At 28.7% G+C, this 23,078-nt stretch overlaps 1 protein-coding gene across 3 annotated transcripts in view; it reads left to right on the forward strand.

The window, feature by feature from the left end:
* The first annotated feature begins 848 nt into the window (after positions 1-848).
* Positions 849-23,078, forward strand: part of LOC107455406 (uncharacterized) — a 30,347-nt gene continuing 8,117 nt past the window's right edge. Inside the window, exon 1 of one of the 3 annotated variants that reach the window (XM_016072963.4) lies at positions 849-1,206. The gene's annotated coding sequence lies outside the window, so the exon portion shown is untranslated. Of the gene's footprint in view, positions 1,207-9,421; positions 9,691-21,923; positions 22,047-23,078 lie in introns of those variants that run through there. The other 2 variants (XM_016072971.4, XM_016072978.4) reach the window with 2 other exon arrangements.

A 23,078-nucleotide genomic window follows, 5' to 3' on the forward strand; every position in this document is an offset into this window, starting at 1 on the left:
TAAAAGGACTTATTCAATATATTTTCATGGCGAAAATAAAATTATTTTTGATAAATATTTCTTATTATTTTGCTTAATATTTTTTTTAAATATTTAATTAAAATCTATGATGATTTTTGTATCATGTTTAACAATACGGTTATTAAATACCAGAATTTGAGACAGGTCGGTTAATAATGTCAAAGACATAACTATATCACAGAAATTAAAGAATGTTTTACATCAGTTTGATGACATTTAAAATTACATAAGTTTCACGCAATTATTGTTTCAAAAATTTCTGATTACTTTTTAATAAAAAAATAAAAAAGATTAGATATATTTTTTTTTTGTCAAAAGCTAATAAGTTAATAAAGTTAAATAAGTCTTGGAGTCATGTGCAATTTTTTTCCTAGTTCATACTAGCAGTTACAACATTTAAAGAACTATTAGAAAATTATTAAAAACTAATGAGTAAATTACTTGAAATTCGTAAACACTGTTATTAAAGAAAAAAAGAATTAAATCAAGATTAGAAAAAGGTCTGGATAATCAACGCTACACCTTTAAATTTAATGAAATGCAAAACTTAAATAAAAAATAATTTTTTTTGTTGATATTTATAAGGTATATTATTTTATTTAATGAATAGTCTTCAAATTTAAAACTTTTTTTTAAAACAAATTTTAGTATTTCTCTGCTTATTACTTTTAATAATTAACTCATTTTTCTAATCGAAGAAATGACAATAGAGAACTTGTACACCATTTTATCAGTCCCTACTCTCAACAATAGACATTTGGCGACATTTAAGGACTCTACTTTCGTGTCGCCAAAACTATTTTCTTTGGAATAATTTTTTTTTCTTCAAAAGAACGCAGCTGCCAATTGGTTTCGAGCATCTAGGATGAAAAAGTGAAAAAAAAATCGTTTGACGTTTTTTGAGACACCAGTAGAGACAAAATTCAAGATATCAATTTGGACTAAAACAGAAAAGAAAGGATAAGTTATCTTTCAGATTAATAGTCATTTTTCGAATGAGTTGCTATGAGGTTGATTATTCTTAATTTTAAAAATATAATTGTTGAAGAGTCAAGCTAGTTGTTATGAATAAATGTTCGAAATTTTAACTAATATGCGCAAATTATGGATACCTGCTTTCGATTTCAATATGGTCGAAATATTTCGGCTACTTTCACGCCATCTTGAGGAAATGGAGTTCACTGAGTAAGTAGTACATTATAACTTATTAATTTTTAGTTATTAAAAATTATTCAAAAAAAATTTTTTACGCAATATTCCATTAGTTAACTGAGTTAATTTGGCTAATTCCATGAATATTTTTAATTTTGTTTAATTTCGTGTATTATTTTTACAGTTCGGTTTATACCATGGATTTGTTGATAGTTAATTTGCTTAATCCCATGTATTATTTAATATTCAATTTGGTTCATGGAATTAGTTAATAGTTTATATAAATTTTACGAATTAATAAAGTTAACTTTTTATTTGGTACAATATGTTAATTATGAAACTTGAATAAATTATTTTTATATTTATTTGCATTTTATATTAATTTTAAATGAAGTTTACTTGCATTTGTTTTGAATTTCCGACGCGTTCAAGTTATTGAATTAGCAATAATGACTTATTCACCTTAAGAGAAAAATAACAAAGTTAAAAAAAGAAATACTAAATTATTCTTTCTTAACCATTTTGTATAAAGTCAATATGTATCGAGCGTTCAAAACAAGGTGCTTATTTACAAGACAATTTTGTTTGCTTAAGAAAAAATTATTTAGTTGTTAATTTATAAATAACAGCTCTGTTATTGTATATAATATTCACTTAAGCACTTCTTTGTATCTAAATATAAAAAAGCATTCTAATAAAGGCGCTTATTTTGGGGGCAATCGTATTTTAGAAAATAATAGTAAGTGTTATTGTAAATAATATCTCTAAAAGCACTTTATTTAAAGTTGGAGTTCAAGTTGGTTGTAAATTTTGGTTTCGATATTAGTATAATTTGAAATATAAATATTGATTTAAGTAGTTTAAATTTTTCTCATGCTTTAATCAACTTATAATATGCAAGCAAACGGTAACATAAAAAATATTTTCTAAATAACTATTAATCGATGCCTTAACAGTATTTAAATTAAATTTATAGTAATTGTTAGTTTAGTTCTTTTAAAACAAAGAGTTAAATATTTCGTATTTTTTTAAATTAAGTCTTTCTTGATTGCGGCATGGGGTTTCGTAGTTTATTTGATACTGAGTTATCAAGGATTAGGCGGAAATTTTTATAGTGAGGATTAAATTTTTGCCTGGTAGAAATGGCTGTTTTATTGGTAAGTGCTATTAGTTAGTGATATGATATTGAGAATCAAAACACCAAATTTGATACGAAGGTACCTAAGGGTATGCTAATGTATGTTAGCCTAGACGCTCTCTGATATTTCGATATGAGAGAAGGAGGTCGAATGGTTAGAAGATTTTAAACATAATTATCTGACAAATGAAGATTTTTTTCTAGATATTTTTTCATGTACATTCTAGAATACCAGTTTAACAATGCGCATTGTTAGTTTTTTCAAAGAGAATTTATTATTGCCATGTATGCTTTTACACGAATTTTTATTGGAAACAGAAATATTTCTTATCATAGTAGTATAATTGGGAAAACTGTTTATAGATTTAACACCATTAATTAATAATCACCAAATATATCACAGTGACCTTCCTCGTGCTTCGATCTATCTATGTGCCAAATTTCATCGCTTCCGGTTAGATGGTTTAGGAGTTTTTAAAGGACAAACAACCACAGACAGTCATTTATTTTCATTGATATATAGATTGCTTAGTTTTATTTAAGTATTATTTATGTCTTAGTGTTTGATGTATGAAATTGATACATTTCCTCATGTATCAGTTATATTTTATGTCATTTATGTTATGTTTCAACTGTAGATGTATCATTGATTTTTTAATTTTTTATTACCTGTTTTATTTTTTCTTTTATTAAATGAACCATCAAATGCACTTTCGTTTATTAGCTTAGTTTGGGCCCGAAATCTTTTAGGCAAATGAGTCCCGAGATTATCGCTCTGTTCCTTTTTATCAAATGCTATCATAAGCTCTATTGTGGATGGAGTATTATTTTCCGACTTATTTCTGAAATAAACAATCATAATTGCAGTTTTCATTGGTAGTTACATCACCGTTATCCACTATCTATGTTGCTATTATGCGATACAATCTACGTTGAAATTATCAGTACATGTCTTTAGGGGTCTGTTCAGACATTTTGTGAAAGGTCCGGTTTTTGTGAAATTGTGAAAAAATTTCTCACATTCTTTCAACCAGGGTCCTGCTTTTATGAATTAGTGCAAATAGGGTCCGGTTATTGCTAAAAACTTTTTCAAGGAGTTTTTAAAATTGTAAAGAGATACAAGATTATGCTCAGCACTCAAAAATTATAATAAAAAAAATTAAAGTTTCAAAAATAAACAGCAATTGCTGCTTCTAAATTAGAGATGCAACGTACAAATATTTGGTATTTAGCCTATACTGCTGAACGCGGAATATTCATTTCGGATGAGTAATGGAAGAATCGTCTGCCGAAGACAAAACTTAATTCGTTTACATCCATCTTTCTTGTTTTCTGCCCTGGGAAGGGTTTATTCAATTAACAAAACAATAATGAAGATAAATAAATTTGTGAAGGGTCCGATTAAAAGAAAAATCATTTTGTGAAGGGTCGGTTTTTAAGTTAAAATATTTTGTGCCGGGGCCGTTTTTATGAAAAGATATTTTGTGAAGGGTCCGTTAAGCGTTAACGGACCCAAATTTCTTCTAAACAGACCCCTGGACATCATTGCAGTTTTCATTGGTAGTTACATCACCGTTATCCACTATCTATGTTACTATTATGTGATACAATCTATATTGAAATTATCAGTACATGTCTTATAGAAAATAGTCGGCCAAAGCATATATCATTATTGTAATATGTTATCAAAAAATAAATCTGTGATGTAATCTGAAGAAATTCGGTCGACAATTGGTTTTTGGTCAAATTTTGTTGACCCTTAAAAGGATTTTAAATGTTTTCTCAAAAATAGATAATTTTTTTTGCAAATAGTAATTATTTTTATATCTAACAATCGAAGAAATTAAAAAACAATCCTAATCAAAAACTTTAGGATTAATAATTGAAAATTTCTTCAATGCGTTTCTATTCAGTCCAGTGTACTGGGAAACAGCACAACCGAAAGCTAATTCTCGTAGTAAGTATCGTAGCGCAAGTATTGTGCTGTTAATGTATCCATGTTTTGTAAGCATGTCATAAGCTTTTTTTTTAATTGAACGAAATTGAATCATAGTTCTTATTTTAATTTAAATGTCGTTTAGTTTTTGTTATTTATTAATTTGAGCTTTAATAAACAGAATGAATGAAGCACGATAATTTCTACGTTGCAGTACTCGAACCATTTAAAATAGTTATGAGATATCTCAGAAATGTGAGCCGAAATCTATTACTTAGTGTTAGGTGATATCGGAGTTTTAAATTGCGATATATTGCCAGGAAATATAAGTATTTCACACATTATCTCTATATTTTTTTAATTAAATTAATATACATTATTTTAGTTCATCAATTCATTTTCGTATGGAAAAAATTTATCAATACTCATGATGATACCGTATTCGATAGTAATTGTTATGGAAATTATTCGTGATATTATTGTAATTAATGTTTGTCATTGTCAACAAGTATTACGATATTATTCGTATTCAATGTTGTTATCCCTATTACTGTATATTTATTGTTTTTCTTAATTATCGCAAGGCTTAGTTAAACGAATTTATTGTAAATAAATTAATATGATAGCATATCAATCGTGGGGATTCAAGGAATATGCGATTTGAGACATTGAATTGAGAAACAATATCTAGTTAAGGGGGACGCACGTGATATTTATGTAGACTTTAATTATATACTTTAAATATTCATGCGCTCAAGATATTTGTAATTTTTTTTTTGAAAAAGTATTACAGAATTTATCTAAGGCCGTAAATTTATTTTCTACCAATTCGATTTTATTGGTTTCTTAAAGGTGAAATTTGAGTCCTTTAACGGAGACTTTATTAAATTTTGTACCATTAAACCGGACTTTTCACAGAAAAATAGACCCTTAACCGTATTCTTCTTTTCAAAAACACAGTCAATGATGTCATTAATCAATAGTTATAAAAGATCTATTATAGAAGATTTTTTCACTAATTTTATTCAAATGGACGCGGAGAAAAATAAGGATTTTATTACAAATGGACGCTGAGAGAATTAATCCAATCTACACTAATTTAAGATCCAAAAAATCTGAAGAGATTTTTCATGAATACCCATAAACTATTTTAACAAATTCTTGTAAGTAGATTTTTCAGAATTTCATAAAAACAAAGCTGGATCCTTAACCAGTCTGATAATTCAAGATATTCAATACGGTTAATGTATTCCTTCGCAAGGTTTTAATTTGTTGTAAAAAAATTCAAAGTTAGAATTAAATGCATTCTTTTTCAAGTTTTACATGATTTTTATTTGCATTGCCTTAAAATTTTATTTGATAAATAATTTATGGTTACCAAAGTTGAAATAGTTTAACAGGGGGATAACCTTTTAATTAATTAATTTATTTATTCAATTTATTTTTGCTGAAAATTAATTTGGAATTTATTTTTATAACTATTAATTCATTCACTAACTTTTGAAATAATTCATTACTACTCTGTCGAAATTAAAAATTTTTTTTCTTTACTTTCTCTTGCTATTAAAAGTATATCTTTGCATATGTCACTGATTTTTAACTAATGCCACTGAATTTATTTTGTCAGATTCTCAACTTATAAGAATGAAATGTTTTGTAAAGATACCTATAAGAGTTAATTTAATAACTGTTAAATTTATGCAGCTATTAACGTAAAACAACCACGTATACCATTGCTTTAACTATATTTGGTAAAAGTTGAATAAGTTAATCAGGGTATGATAATGAATTCTTCTTAAAACAATTCTTTCAGTCAGGCCAACTGTGAGAAGTTTTCGTGCTTTTCCTCTCCCTATAACGTAAATGCGGGTTAGTTCCATCAAAAAGTCGAGTATTCCAAAAGTCAAGTATTGGGAGAAGGCAAATTTCTCCCAATACTTGATCCAAGAGTAGCCTTGTCTGTGGGATTGGGCTTAAAGTTAAGGGGCAGAGTTGAACTTAGTTATTCGTATTCTCAAAATTGGGGCGGCTGTTCAACGCCGTTTATAAAATAAAATATTACACAGCTAGACGCTTCATTATGGACTGGCTGGTCAAAATCGTATTTGAATCGTTCTTTTATTTACTGTGGTACTTCCAGACAATTTTTTTGAAAGCCCCTTTAACTTTTTAAGGGGCACTATATTAGGTGGGCCAATGAAAGAGCATCCATGCTTCTTACTGGGGTTTGAACTTGGGACCTTTTTGACATGAGGTCAGCTCCCTTGACCACTGTACAATCTGGTCGGCGGACTTATAGATTAAAAATAATGAATTAAAATCATCATTGATTCAGTATTTATTTAGAAGATTTTGAGTTGTTCAATTTCAGAATAAAAAATGTTTTGAAGAATCTGTTTTTAAATTAAAATATTTTGTGATAAGTCCTTATTTACGATAAATATTTTGTGAAGTGTCCGTTAGTCAAATAGATCCGAAACAAAGAAAATCAAATCGAATACTTTTCGGTGCTGTAGTGCTGTCACTATGCTGTAATCGAGCCTAACAGTCGTCAGTCCTTATGGATGCTGAAAGTCTTGTCTGTTACTTGGGAGTCGGCGGTGAAAATTGTTTGTTAGATCTTGATAATATTTATTGTTTTGATTTTTTGCTGTTGTTCTTTATATTGGGTTGTTCGCAGTGCCTTATTAGCGCCTAGGCCCAATAGGCACGGCCCTAGGGCCCACACTTTCTGGGGGGCCTCAATAATTAGTGAAAAGTCCACAATATTACTTTTTTTAAATACTGAAAGAAACAGTTTTTTTCAAGAAAGGAATTTTTTTATTTCTAATTTTCTTTATATTGTGATAAACCAAACTCGTGTAAACATTGCACTTATCAAATCCGAAAGTACAGCTGAATTTTAATTGGTGCAATTTTTACTCCAACGGCTTAAGCAAATGCAACGAGAATGCACATTTGCAAGGTCTCTTATAAATGATTAGTGTCAACAAAGCTTATTCTTAACAAATATGTAAAGCTTTAGATGGAAGGCTTACAACCTTTAAAATAATTCAGCTAATCACTGACTTATAGCAAAAATCACTGATTTCAATTGTTTGTGGTCTGTGGTCACCAAACAATTTTTATTTTCATTCAACATTGTTTTTTTGTTTTATATTTTGCTTTAATATTTAGATGCGTAAACTTTTATCTTAGAAAAATAATTTTCAATTGTCTGCTTTCAAAATTTTTTAAAATGTTTCTTTTGAATCATGCAGCTCAGTAGATATTCCTTTTATTGTTAGGACTACTCTTCAGAAATTTAATTGCAAATTATTTTGTTAGGGGCCCGGAAAATATTGTGGGCCATGGGCCTGAATTTGTCTTGATCGGCCCCTGGTTGTTCGTAAAGTATTTTTTTTTATGAAAATGAAAAGCAACTTTCTTTAAGTGTTAAGTGAGTAAATATTATATTGAATCATATATTGTCCATTCTGGTCCAATACCTTGTGCAATTTTTCAGGATGTAGCATGATTAAACGTGCTTAAAGTTTTGCTTTTTGTTGGCAAAAAAACTGACCAAGGTGATTTTGACCTGCTTCTTTAAAGTAAATGTTTTACCGTCTAAAAAAATTTGTAGAGAACAGAGCATCGTTGTAGACAACTCATTTCTCTTCCCTAGTGATGATGCGTTGCAAAAATGAATTATTTACTCGACGTTTGGAAAGCAAATCGCAGACATTCCGTAAGATCATGAGAAACCCATATGTTGAGCTTATGGATAAAATCTTCGGCTTTTCAAACTGTCATGATAAATTTAATTTAATGTTAAATTAAATTAATCGATAAATTTAATGTTTCAGCAATCACAACAGTTCTTATTCCTTCAATAATGACTTTATTAAGTCTTTATTAGCTTAAACTTGCGTGGTGTATCTTAATCGAAATTTTACAATCAATGTTTAATACTGACGTATTGCCAATACGTTTTCTCCATATGCATCGGATAATTTCTTTCTTGCTTGAACAGCATTTTTACCTTTTCGATAGTAAAAACGTAAAATATGCCAAATATTTTGCTTTTCACTTTCTGTATTTGAAAGGGCACCAACGAAATAGCAAGCTTACAAGCAAGTCTTGCTATATGAACTATCAAATGTACAATATATAATGATTATGCAACTTAAATGTGGAGATGGTTGTAAAAAATTATAATTAAGTCCTCTGTTAGGAAACACAAAATTACTTTTTAAACAAACAAATCAGGGGTCTGTTCAGAGGAAATTTGGGTCCGTTAACGGACCCTTTCACAAAATATTTTAACTTAAAACCGGACCCTTCACGAAATAATTTATCTTTTAATCGGACCCTTCACAAATTTTTTTATCTTCATTATTGTTTTGTTAATCGAATAAACCCTTCCCAGGGGGAAAGAAAGACAGATGTAAACGAACTAAATTTTGTCTTAGGCAGACGCTTCTTCCTTTATTCCTCCGAAATGAATAATCTGCTTTCAGCAGTATGGGCTAAATACCAAATATTTATATGGTGCATCGCTAATTTAGTAGCTGCAATTGCTGTTTGAAAATTTAATTTTTTTAATTATAATTTTACGGTATTGAGCATAATCTTGTATGTTTTTATTATTTAAAAACGCCTTGAAAAAGTTTTTTTGCAATAACGTACCCTATTTGCACAAATTCGCAAAAGCAGGACCCTGATTGAAAGACTTAACGTTTATTTTATCTTCACAAATTACGAGTAATTTTTTCACAATTTTACAAGAATGGATCTTTCTCAAAATGTTTGGACACCAAATGTAAATGAAATTTCAGCAACTAAATGCCTAATGCGGAATGTTGCTCTCCGGAAGTTAATTACAAAAAAATGTAGCAACAAGTTGAAATATTATTTATTCTTCCTACCTCCATCAAAACGACGCCTTGATATCAGATTTTCAAATTAACAATCAATTTAAAAACATGTTTACAGCTTGCAAAAATAAGAAAACAAAGAAAATGAAATCGAATTTCCTTTCGGAAAAAAAAATATAAATGGTATTTCTGAAGCTCTTTTACAAAGGCCGATTTTTTTTCTATTTAATTCTTATCTTTTGGAATTGCGGCGTCGAATAGTAAGAATAATAAAAGACTGTTCATACACTTTCTTTTTTATCTTTCAGATATGGCTTTCATTACATTTAGATTAATTCAACAGGTTAACGAAAGTTGAAGATTACCTCCCCCAAATCACAGGAAACCTGCTAATACGGCTAAACAAAATGTTTACATGTTATGATAGATTGTAAATAAATAATTTTAGGTCGAAATGCGTGCCATTTAAAAGGTGTACAGTGTTTTTTCTAATAAAGAAAATAAAAGTTGTTTCTAATTGAAATAATAATGATAGCGCTATCAATTTCTATAAAATATTGTATCAATTACGGAATCAGAAAAAAGAGGTAAGCTTTTAGCTGTTTAAAGATTTAGTAAAGCATTTATATATTTTATTTTAAAATTGAACATTGCGTAAAAGAAGGCAGTATCGAGTTTCAATGTAATTTAAGAAGTTCACTAACTTTTATTTGCTGTGTTTGGTTTCAAGATAAGTTAAATTCATTTTCAGAACATTTTATGCGAGAAGTCAAACATTCATTGTAACGAAATATTATTTTATTTCTTTTTGGTGGTAGGCATCTTAGATGTTTGAAATTTTAGGATAAGTATCATCCTAATAAAATATGCATTTTATTTTGTACTATTGATATTTAACTAAATAACGGTTAATTTAACCTTATTTAATTAGTAGATTTACAGTATTTATATTGTAAATAGTATAAAAATTATATTTTATAAATTATGTCTTGTAATTAAGTTTGTCTTTAAAGAGGGGAAAAGAAAGGTTTTGTTAATTTTGATTCGTTATTATTAAAAATAGCCCATCCCATCTTCCGAGTTCTCCCTAGGAATAAAAGAGGGCCGGGCGCTGTCCCTCAGAAAAGAGCACTTAGAGTTTTGAAATAGGCACTCATTTGCCATCGTAAAAATTTATCAAAATGTGTAGTATTATGTTATAACTGAATTTGATCCTCAACAGTTTTTAAATTACCCCCTTATACTATTTTTCGTGTATATTTCTAAAAATAATTTTCTCTCGTTTTAAAAATAAGAGAAAAATTAGTAGTTTATAAAAACAATTAAAGACACGCTAATAGACAATCTTTGTGCAGAAATTTTTTTTTTTCAAAAACAGCATAAACTAAAATAAATTATAAATTAATAAACAACTTGAAAGCTTTTTTCTATAATTAAAACTGAAAATTTTGAGAAAATGAATATATATAGAGGTGTACTTTTTTTAAAAAGGTATTTATTTAAAAAATAATTTCAAAATTTAAAATCATTAAAAATTTATTAATACCCCCCCCCCCCTAAAAATTTTGAGGGAGGAGAGGTTTTAGAGTTTGATATTTATCGTTATTTACGATGCATCAATTTTATTTGTAATTCATTAGATTAACTTATATAATTATTTCAGACAGTGAGTTGTAAAATTATTTAGTATAATTCTGTTTGATGACATTGAAGAGAATTCGAAGTATTTACCTATTATAAAAAAAAGGTGTATATAAACGTAAATCTATGCAAAAATTATGACGAAAAATCGAAGAAGAAAACTGAACTTAAAAGTGATCGATTACTTGTTCATTTTTTAAAGGTGATGCTGAGTTTGCTAATGTGGTCAAAGTTACTGAAAATGTCTCGGGGGGGGGGGGGGTTACATGAGCCAATTGAGAAAAAAAAACTGCCTGCTTACATTATTTTATTTTTTTCAATATTAATACCACATTGAACATTATAAAAAAAAATAAGAGCAGAGAATAAATCACATTTCTCAAAAGAGATATTTATTAAATTGTTTTTAAATATTTGTGTTATCAAATAATATTTTGTTTTATATAAAAACTTATTGTACATAAGCTTCATCTAACTTTCAGAAAACTAAAAATTCCTTAATCCCAAAGCTAAATTTTATTTAATTTTAAATAGATTTTAAAAATAATTTACTTATGCACTGTTAATAAAATAATTTCTTATTAATTCTGAAATTTAAAACTAAGCTCTTATTTATTCAAAACACTTATATTTCAAAAACATATGCATATAAAATCGTAAAAGTAAACTTAATGTTTACCACACGATTTATAGCAGAGATCACATTGTTTATCAACTTTGTTCCAAATTTAAAATTTGTTGATCAACCTTGTTCCAATTTAAAAAATTTTAACTTATTTTTATTATATTTTGCTTCCATTATGTTCTTGGGCAGGGGTGGCGAACCTTTATACACCAACGTGCCATTTTTTCTAAAAAATTGTTTAATGAAATCACAGACGTGCCGTCAAATAATTTTGACTTCATGATTATTGGGAAAATAATAATACTAAATACTATCAACTCAAAACTCTTTATTTAAATTGAAAAGAAAATACACTTTGCTATGTCTCAGTTATACGCGTAATTCAACTTGAAGTAGCATCAGTGGGACTTCTGTTATTGCAGATTAAATGACAAATAACTTATATTAGGTTGTAAGATATTAGTTTAAGCAGGACTGTTGATTTTTTTGCTAGTTATTTATTGTTAGCTTGTTTTTTATGGTTATTAATTGTTCTTTTAGTATTAATTGTAAATTTTTTTATTAATAATTGTTTATTATTTTGTGAATTTTAATTTAATTGTTACATATGCTTCATAGTGTGTGACACTTGTGTAATAACAATTCATAGTGCAATAACAATTGTGATCGGTGGCGTGCCCAAAATATTGTGTCGCGTGCCATAAATGGCACGCGTGCCATGGGTTCGCCATCCCTGTTCTAGGGCATAACTTCTTGAATATATAACTTCTGTTACTTTTTTTATAATACTTCCGATTGTGCTTGGCTTTTGAAAAAAAAAATAGTCTTAATGAACCATTAGCTAGGAAAATCCCTAATCTGCCCAAAAATTAAGTTTAAAATTTCTTACTCAAAAAGCGATATTGATTTTGGTTAGGATTGCTATAATTTTCCCCAACCCAAAATAACCCGGTTGAACACCTGGAAAAAAACCTAGGTTTTATCAAAATTGCATTTTATTGTTAATAAATTAGTTCTAGATATTAAGTTTATAATGGAATAAAACTCTATACAGTGATGTATTTATACTTCCATTGCTTCTATATACTACTATGCCTTAAAATTTTTAATCAATCTTTTTGAAAACACTCATAATTAGAAACTGCCAATAATATTTGAGTGAAAATAATAAAATGCAGTAATATGCTAAGGTATGTGTATCACAAAAATATATGATACTAATTGGCGATAGAATTAAAACTGTTATAACAAGTTACAATGTATCGAATCAAAATGTAATGAAATGAGAAAATAATTCATTTATAAAAATGTATGATTTTTCCTAACTTGTGACACTTGTTACAATCGTTTTCAAACGATGCTTTTAAAATCTAGCTAAATCATCACAATTAAATTAATGATATTAATACAGCAAGACTTACTTTAAGACTATAAAAAAATGGAACAAAAGCTTATAAAACCGTGAAAAAAACAGTGGATTGGGTTTTTTTTATTTATAAAAAAATAACCCAGGTTTTTTGTAGTTCTGTTCTGCTTTGGAAAAACCCTTTATTATTAACGATATTTTTATAAATGAATTGCTGAAATAGAATTTATTTATTTTGTTTTTAAGGTCAGACACAACTTTACTGCAACTTAGTATCTGTAAATAAAAACTAAAGGTTTTCTTTGGGTTTTCGACACTCAAAATATGACTTATTTTATTTGCCGAAAGAACTTCGAAGAACATTCAACTATATTTGTTGAGGATATGTTGTCTATATGTTGAACATACGTAAAATTCCGATTATTGGATCCTAAATTTTTCATATTCCTCATTTCTTATTTGGCATACTGTTTATAGTTTAAGTTTTTAAACAGTTTAAAGATATGTTTTTAAAGTTAATTAACTTTAAAAACATAACTGAAACGTATACTTAAGTATACGTTTCAACATAATTTTCAGCAGAAGATTTTCCTGCAATGGGAAATGATTTACAGTGAAACAGATTTACAGTATGAATTGACCTTGACGGTAGATAAAATTAGTATGCGAGTCAAAATTTTAATAGCGGTAACACCCAAAATTCGATATAATAATTTTTACATTTTTTGTTGTTTTTTGAGAAGTATATATTATACAAAACAATAGCCCAAAACGATTTTTTTCCATTTAATTTATTTTACAAGATATTAACAATTAAATTTTAAAGCTCTTTTTAATTAAAAAATAAATATCTAAGGATAGAATGAATGGATTTTAAAAAAATGTATCTCATTTTACGCTGAAATAATTGAAGTTTTTGATAAAATAATTATAATAAAACAAATGTTTAAAAAATTTAATTTTTATTGCAAAATTAAGTTGTAAAATGAAAAACAAAAATGTTGTTAATGTCGTACAAAGTTCAAACAAAACCCATTTCAAAGTAAATTTTATTCTGAACAAAATGGCTTTTCAAAAAAAAATGGATCGCAATTCCATAAAAAGTTATAGCTTTTTTCGCGAAACGCTGCACCGCGGTGGGCTCTGCCACTCCACTCCGCTGATCGCTCAATTGCGCTGTATCAGTTAACTTGGAGGGAATTTAAAAACCTCAATTAAAGTTTCACAAAATAACAAGCAATCTATTAAATATTAAATATATAATTTATAATTTTAGGTGAATAATATTATGAATAATTAGTTATTGATAATTTATTTACATAATTTTTTGAGTTCAAACTTGGAACTAGAAGAATATATTTTACATTTGAAAGTTTCAAAATTTTCAACTAAATAAGTATGGTATTCTCTAGTTCCATAAATTGTTGAAGCTTTCTTAGATCTTGTTTCCAATTTTTTTTCATTCTCATGTTCAGTTTTTTGCAGAAGTCAAATTGAATATTATCGAAAAATTTACATGCCCAATCGAACAATTCCTTAGTTGTTGTTATATTTTGTGTTTGCAAACTACTCTTTCTTGCTTCCCTCTTCACCGTCCCACCAATACCATCGCATGCCCCTTTGCCATGAGAAGCTTAACATTTTTGTAGACACTTCGATGCTTTAATTCGTTCAGCGGGTTGCAGCAATAGTTCACCATTTCTTGATTTCATCTGTAAGTTTATAATTAAATTTCGTGATAAATATACAAATCAAATTTTTACAATTAATGTATTTCTTTGAAATGTAATTTTATGTTAAGAAAAACAATAATTATTATTGAAGTTGATATTACTAAGTTAAAAAACAATTGAAACTTACCTTATTTGATAATTATTATCACGTAGATCAGCACTCCGAACTACCTTAACAAACGCTCGTTACAATTCAAGTATAAACATGAAAAAACGCGCAGCGTGTGAGGTAATCAGCGCATAAATTATAAATAACTAATTATTCATAATATTATTCGCCTAAAATTATAAATTATATATTTATTATTTAATATAATGTTTGTTATTTTGTGAAACTTTAGTTGAGGTTTTTAAATTCCCTCCAAGTTAACTGATACAGCGCAATTGAGCGATCAGCGGAGTGGAGTGGCAGAGCCCACCGCGGTGCAGCGTTTCGCGAAAAAAGCTATAACTTTTTATGGAATTGCGATCCATTTTTTTTTGAAAAGCCATTTTGTTCAGAATAAAATTTACTTTGAAATGGGTTTTGTTTGAGCTTTGTACGACATTAACAACATTTTTGTTTTTCATTTTACAACTTAATTTTGCAATAAAAATTAAATTTTTTAAACATTTGTTTTATTATAATTATTTTATCAAAAACTTCAATTATTTCCGCGTAAAATGAGATACATTTTTTTTAAAATCCATTCATTCTATCCTTAGATATTTATTTTTTAATTAAAAAGAGCTTTAAAATTTAATTGTTAATATCTTGTAAAATAAATTAAATGAAAAAAAAATCGTTTTGGGCTATTGTTTTGTATAATATATACTTCTCAAAAAACAACAAAAAATGTAAAAATTATGATATCGAATTTTGGGTGTTACCGCTATTAAAATTTTAACGAAGAAAACACTTTTTAATAAACTTTGCGACCTCTGAGAAGACAAAAAAGATGCAAATTAAATAAAAGAATAGAAATATAAAAATAGCAAATTAAATAAATCAGTATGGGGCCGTTCAAAAAGTACGTACACAAAAATGGAGAAATTTTAAACCCCTCCCCCCCCTTCGTACATTACCGTACATAAGGTCTTACTCCCCCCCTTAGAGTACGTACATTTTATTAGTCTACCCCCCTTTTTTATAAAAATTAAAATAATTATGTTTTAAATAAAATTAAATATTTACTTAAGGAGTGTGTAGGATGAAGTCAAATTTAAATTTGGTGTATGTTTATAAAGTACGTACTTTGTATAATACCTCCCCCCTCCCCATCGTACAAAACCGTACATAATAGCAAATCCCCTCCCCCCTCCCTTCGGGATGTACGTACTTTTTGAACGGCCCCTATTTAAAAAAATTCTAATCTTCATTAATAAGGGGATATTTATTTTTTATTGTTCATTTTTGAAAATACGTTTGTTTTTATTTGCCTGACGCAAACTGTCTTTGCGAAATACAGAATTGTACGTTGTTAAATTTATTAACCTTCTGTGTTGATATTTGAAGCAAATAAACTTATCTCGATTTCATCGTTAATTCAATACGATTGAGCAGTGGTAGCTCTGAAAATAGAATGTTCGCCTCCCTATAAGATGACCCAGGTTCGAATCTCAGCGGTAGCTGGTTGATACGAATTCTGCAACTGGCTTGCAACGACCACAGTGTTGACGTGAAATGTTCTCAGTGATGGTTGACTGAGCATGGGCTAGAATCAACACCTCCTAGAAAAGAGTAGGCCTCTGCACGGGTTACCATAAATATCCTTTAGTAGTCCAAACGTAATGACATATTTCGTATTTTCAACCACTGCGCAGCTTAGTACCCCGAACGTAATGACATCTTTCTTATTTTTCATCAACTGCGCAGTTAACTTCGTCACATCGGACTACTAATTTGATCCGTGCTGAGGCCTTCATTATTCTAGGAGGTGTTGCTAGAATCTCCTGCCGTCGGGCTAACTGGTGAAAGTTTTCTTTTGGGTTGGGTTCAAAATTACAAGGCTTACGGAATTGAATAAAGGTAGTTGTAAATTTAAAATTTAGATGGCTGTTCAACACGATAGAAAAAAAAACTTTATAAATTTTTTTTCTTCTCAAATTGAAGTCGACAAAATCGCGATACCTCTGTTTTTTTTTTTTTTAATTATTATATTTTATTTAGGCTTTTAAATAATACTCGTTAACATTATTTTTTCGACAAAGTTTTTTTTAATTTTTTTTACCCGAGTTATTTCAGCAAAGTATATTATCTCATCATGAATTGAAAAACAATTACAAGCAATCCTTAGAAACTTCCCGTATATGAAATGAAGTATATTATATTATATTCGTCGTTGAACAGCTGACCTAATTTTGGGTTTACGATTACTATTGTTCAACTCCGTTGCCATGTAATTTTGAACCAATCCAGAAGACAAGGAAACTCCTAGATCAGCACTCCCACAGGTATTGATTTGTTATGGAAACATGGCAGACTTTGCGACTTGACAGATTTAAACGTGCATCAGTCCCCATTTACTTCGACCGGCCTGAGATCGAACCCACGAACTCATGGACATGGGCCCAGTGCCCTACCAACCGGGCTATCCCGGCCATTAATTGAAGTATGTGCTTAATGTGATAAAAAATATAGCGATGATACAGATTAAATTAGAGGTACAAAGTATTGGCAAAATTCGAAAATTTTGTCACCGGCCAGATGTTGCATTTTTAACAATCGCCACTTTTTGCCCCTTTCTTTAAAGAAAATTGAATATTAAGTAATTGAATTTTAAGAAATAAAATACAAAATTTGAACGTGTGAAACTTAAAAGTTTTTCTAGCAATCTTCGTTCAATTCATCACTCTTTCCTCTGGCAATCAAACAGGTCTTGATATTCAATGTACTTGCTTTCCTCAATATTGTGCTAAATTTCAGTAGCGTTTTTCTTTTGCTTGAATATTAGATTTAGATAGATAATATGTGTATTTCTGCGAGTTCACTTTTGGCAAGGATTCTAAAAAATATACACTATGAGCAATTGATGCTTTATAGATTTTACCAAAAAATCTTTGAAATGAATTCTTACTACTCGACAAAAGGTTTCCTTAATTGAATTTTTTATATATTTCATTTCTGATAAATATAAAATATGCTTAGAGCTTATTTATGCTGTAGATTTGTGGATGCTATTCCGTTTTAGGGACAGTATTGCGATAATAGGTGCTTTTATAGTGATTCCCATTTTTCGTATAGGGTAGGGGTGCACAACCTTTTTGAGTGAAGGGCCACTTGCACAGCAGGTAGATTAACGAAAGGCCGCACGCATATTTAGTCATGTTAGCGGCAAATATGATAATTTTTATCAAAACATTTGTGTTCTAAGCACTAAATATTTTTATCAGTAAACTTAATGACATATTTGCAGAAAATTAAATGCTTTTAATTATTTGAATTTATTTAAAACTAAAAAAACTAATACTTATGTTTAAAAAAAATTCGATTTTTCACAATAATTAATTTATTCAGGGGTCTGTTTAGAAGAAATTTGGGTCCGTTAACGGACCCTTCACAAAATATCTTTTCGTAAAAACGGACTCATCACAAAATGATTTTTCTTTTAATCGGACCCTTCACAAATTTGTTTATCTTCATTATTATTTTGTTAATCGAATAAACCCCTTCCAGGCCAGAAAACAAGAAAGATAGATGTAAACGAATTAAGTTTTGTCTTCGACAGACGATTCTTCCATTATTCGTCCGAAATTAATGTTCTGTGTTCAGTATAGGCTAAATACCAAATATTTGTATGTTGCATCCCTAATTTAGAAGCAGCAATTATTGTTTATTTTTTAAAATTTAATTTTTGTAATTATAATTTTACAGTGTTGAGCATAATCTTGTATGTCTTAACAATTTAAAAACTCATTGAAAAAGTTTTTTTTTGCAATAACGGACCCTATTTGCACAAATTCATAAAAGCGGACCCTGGTTGAAAGAATGTGAGTAATTTTTTCACATTTTCACAAAAAACGGACCTTTTACAAAATGTCTGGACAAACCCCTGTTATTAAATATATACTAATATATTATATATTAATTTATACATATGAGTACATAAATATTGGGAGTGGATATAAATTCTAACCAAAAAGAAACTTACCGAATGAAAGTGCCAAAAATATAAGAATTTTAGAGTAATATAAATTTAAATTAAATATTTTAATTTAAGAAAATTAATAATGTTTTGAACATTAACTAAATTAAAAGAATTTTTTTTATTGCGTTCAGAAGCTCCCGCGGGCCACATATCAACAGTCGGTGGTACGCATGTGACCCGCGGGTCGCTGGTTTATGAACCCCTAGTATAGGGTGAATAAAAATAATTAATAAATCAATACTAAATAACACTTAAATCATGCACAAAACTAAAAGATATACTAACGCAAATAATGAAGCTAAAAAAAATCTCTTTTTTTTAAATTTTATTTGTCTCGCTTTCCGTTATTAAGCAAAACACACACTTCATACCTTTTAAGTTGTTCATACCATCAAAATAAAGGTTAACTGTATTCAGCACAGGGGTCTGTCCAGACATTTTGTAAAAGGTCCTGTTTTTGTAAAATTGTGAAAAAAATTTCTCGTAATTTGTGAATATAAAACAATGTTAAGTCACACTCTTTCAACCAGGGTCCTGCTTTTATGAATTTGTGCAAATATAGGGTCCGGTTATTGCAAAAAACTTTTTCCAGGAGTTTTTAAATTGTAAAGAGATATAAGATTATGCTCAGCACTGAAAAATTATAATAAAAAAAATTAAATTTTCTAAAATAAACAGCAATTGCTGCTTCTAAATTAGAGATTCAACATACAAATATTTGGTATTTAGCCTATACTGCTGAACGCAGATTATTCATTTCGGACGAATAATGGAAGAAGCGTCTGCCGAAGACAAAACTTAATTCGTTTACACCCATCTTTCTTGTGTTTCCCCTTAGGAAGGGTTTATTCGATTAACAAAACAATAATGAAAATAAACAAATTTGTGAAAGCCCAATTGTTAACAGACCCAAATTTCTTCTAAACAGACCCCTCATTGTTTGCATATTAACATTTATCCCTTATTTCGTCAACTTCTTCTTGTCTTTTTATTCTTGTTAAGGAATATTATTTAATATTAAAGAACTAAGTATTAAAACTTATCAATAAATAGATATTACATCACTAGAAAAGCTTTCCCACAGAACGGTAGCCTGAGAAATGGTTCCACAAGTTCGTTTCCTCACCTCTTAGTTTTTTACTTTGTCGCGACTTGATATCATTTCTTGTAGATTATTTTCAGTGGGACTGACTTTGTGATCGCCGTCGTTACCTTGTTCTGAACGTAATCTATTATTGAAAAGAATATATAAAGAAGTGTTTCTTAATTAATTAGGTAAATTTTTTTTTTTGAAACAAAACTTTCTTTTTTATTTTTAAATGTGAAAATTAATTTTGATATTATATGCTTAAGTATTATTTTACATTATTGAATTTATTACAAACGGAAATCTAATTTAAGGTGCCCATAAAGAATTAAATTAAAAAGTAATTAAATTTGTTAGGCTATCTTTTACTTAATTTTAATTTATAAAAACTTTTTGGATAAAATAATAATTTAATGGGTTTTTATTACTGATTTTAAATTTATAAATCTTTAGTTGTTTTCATTTTTATAAATAAAATTATAACTTATTTTTCCTCTTTTGGATTTGGACATAAGTCAATCAACTTTGTTTATTCAAAAAAATTAGTAATGTTTGCGATTGCGACTTCTTTTTTTAAAATCATTTAGCACTTCCAGGGGTCTGTCCAGACATTTTGTGAAAGGTCCGTTTTTCGTTAAATTGTGAAAAAATTACTCACATTCTTTCAACCAGGGTCCGCTTTTATGAATTTGTGCAAATAGGGTCCGTTATTGCAAAAAAAAAAAAAAAATTTTTTTTTCAAGGAGTTTTTAAATTGTAAAGACATACAAGATTATGCTCAACACTGTAAAATTATAATTAAAAAAATTAAATTTTAAAAAATAAACAACAATTGCTGCTTCTAAATTAGAGATGCAACATACAAATATTTGGTATTTTGCCTATACTGCTGAACGCAAAATATTAATTTCGGACGAATAATGGAAGAATCGTCTGCCGAAGACAAAACTTAATTCGTTTACATCCATCTTTCTTGTTTTCTGCCCTGGGAAAGGGTTTATTCGATTAACAAAATAATAATGAAGATAAACAAATTTGTGAAGGGGCCGATTAAAAGAAAAATCATTTTGTGAAGGGTCCGTTTTTAAGTTAAAATATTTTGTGAAGGGTCCGTTTTTACGAAAAGATATTTTGTGAAGGGTTAATTGTGAAGTTTATTTTTAAGAAATTAAACCTTACTTTCCTTTTTCGTTCAGGATTCGGTAATCATTCAATTTAACTTTATTATTTATGTGAAATAATAATGATAAAAAATAGTGTTGTTTTAAAAGTGTTTTTTTGTTTAATTTATTTAGCACTTTGTTTTAAGCATACAAATAATTCTTAACGAACTTATTTTTTAAATTTTCTTTCTATATTGTTAGGTAAATATATTGATAAATTTCAATTTTATTTATTTTTTTATTATTTATTTTTAAACTAAAAAATCTTTCGTTATTTGCGCGATCATTTTTAGAAAATATAACATTAATATCTTCCTTAAGCGAAACATATACTTAAAATCATAAATTGATTTAAATCAATCTGAGTATGAATTTTTTATAGAAATCCGACTTTCTGCGCCTTACAAGTAAATGAATTTCAAAAATACTATATCGCGATGCAAAACTGACGATGCATCGCGATATAAAATTTCTTATATCGCCCAGTCCTAGTCACGAACTTAAAAAAAAGAAGAAATATATATTTGAAAGTAACATTTACTTTGTAATAATCTTCATTCTTTCCTGAGATTCGATCCAACATTTTATTGGTGTAAACTGAGAGTCGGATTCATGCTCTCAGGAAAATCCGGAATCGAATTCAACCGCTGATTTCACAGTTCAAAAAGATCGTGCATCCCTCTACCCTTAAGAGATTATACGCGTAAATTCGTCATTCACAAGTGTTAAAAAAAAGATCCAATTCAAACATGAGTTATATCCTTAATTATAGCAAATCGCACTTTAACATATTAGGTCAAAAATTCTGAACGTAAAAACTAAAAATATATTTGAATAGGGTACAGAAGAACAAAAAAAAGCACTCTTTTTTTTTAAGAACTTCCTGTTTCAAGGTCGGGAATCTCCGTTTTGCGTGGGATCGCAACTAAGCAAATATTTGGTAAGATACCTCCCCCCTTCTCGCCTCTACCCTCCTTCAAAGCCACCGGAAAACATAAGTGTGAAGTGTGCTTCAGCACTTGTTGCGCCCATTCATTGTTGTTCGATAAGGCGGGTTAAAAAAAAAAGTGTTCTTGAAATCGATATAAGATCTTGATCTTTTTCTTCGGAAAGTTGATAGCTAATGACATTGTGCGAAAGAATATGGAATTATGTAATATGAAATCTAAATTGTTTTGGATTACCATTTCTATCATTAAAGGTAATTATAATTCTTTTTTAAATAGTTTTGTTTTAAAATGTCTCATTTTACTTACAAAGAAAGTAAGTTCTGTAGATTGCATTGTTAAATGAAATTAGAGGATGATAATTTAAAAACACCAAGTGCTGATGCAATGTTTTCCATTTTAATGTTTAATTTTCTCAAATCATTTTGATTTGTTTATTTGTATCGTTATCATATTTAGTAAATTTAGACCACTTCCCACCATTAGTTAATGATGCTTTCATTTACATTATTCAGTGGTTCCCAAATGGTGTTACGCGGAATCCTAGGGTTCCTGGAAGAGTTAAACGAGTTCCGTGAGTTATTACATTTAGTGATAGTGATAAGTTGTAAAATTTGATTGTATTTGGAAAACATCACAGAAAGGAACCAACTTGAAAGGTATAACTCGTAGCCGCACCCGGGCTAACATCTACATGATTTTTTTTTAAAAATTTGCAAGTTTAAAATTTATTTGGTACCTCAGCGATTGTCGTTGGCGCAACAGATCACGATGAGGAAATATTCCCCCATTTTAAACGTTAGTAGTAGTTCTTTAAAGTTTTACCAGTGAAGTTTTAGTGAACCATAATGTGGCTTATTTCATTCATTTTCACCTTATGTATATAGACCAAAAACAAATCCATAACTACAAGAGACAAAGCACTTGGACTGAAAGTTTAACTATCGGGCACAAAATCTAATTTAAGATTGAAAAATTTTTATTCCTCCAATTAAATGTTTTAAAATTTTTTACCTTAACAAACTGCTTTATGAAGCCGGGGTTCCGCCAAAAGAAGGCTGATTATTTAAGGTTCCGCAGCAAAAAAATAAAGGAAAAAAAAAAAAAAAATGGCCTTCCCGATTTCGGCACCCCCTATATTATGTGGGTCTGTTTTTCAGATTTTTAATTCAGAGAAAGTACGTTTTTGTGTCTGATTTCGTATCTCAAATTATCATTATTATTTTTGCAAATTGAGGAAAAGAGGATTATAAGAAGTGTTTTTTATACGAAGGCACCGCATCATC

Source organism: Parasteatoda tepidariorum, chromosome 4 (assembly GCF_982258835.1).
Source record: "Parasteatoda tepidariorum strain Cologne lab strain chromosome 4, Ptep-v5.0, whole genome shotgun sequence".
Taxonomy (NCBI): Eukaryota; Metazoa; Arthropoda; class Arachnida; order Araneae; family Theridiidae; genus Parasteatoda; species Parasteatoda tepidariorum.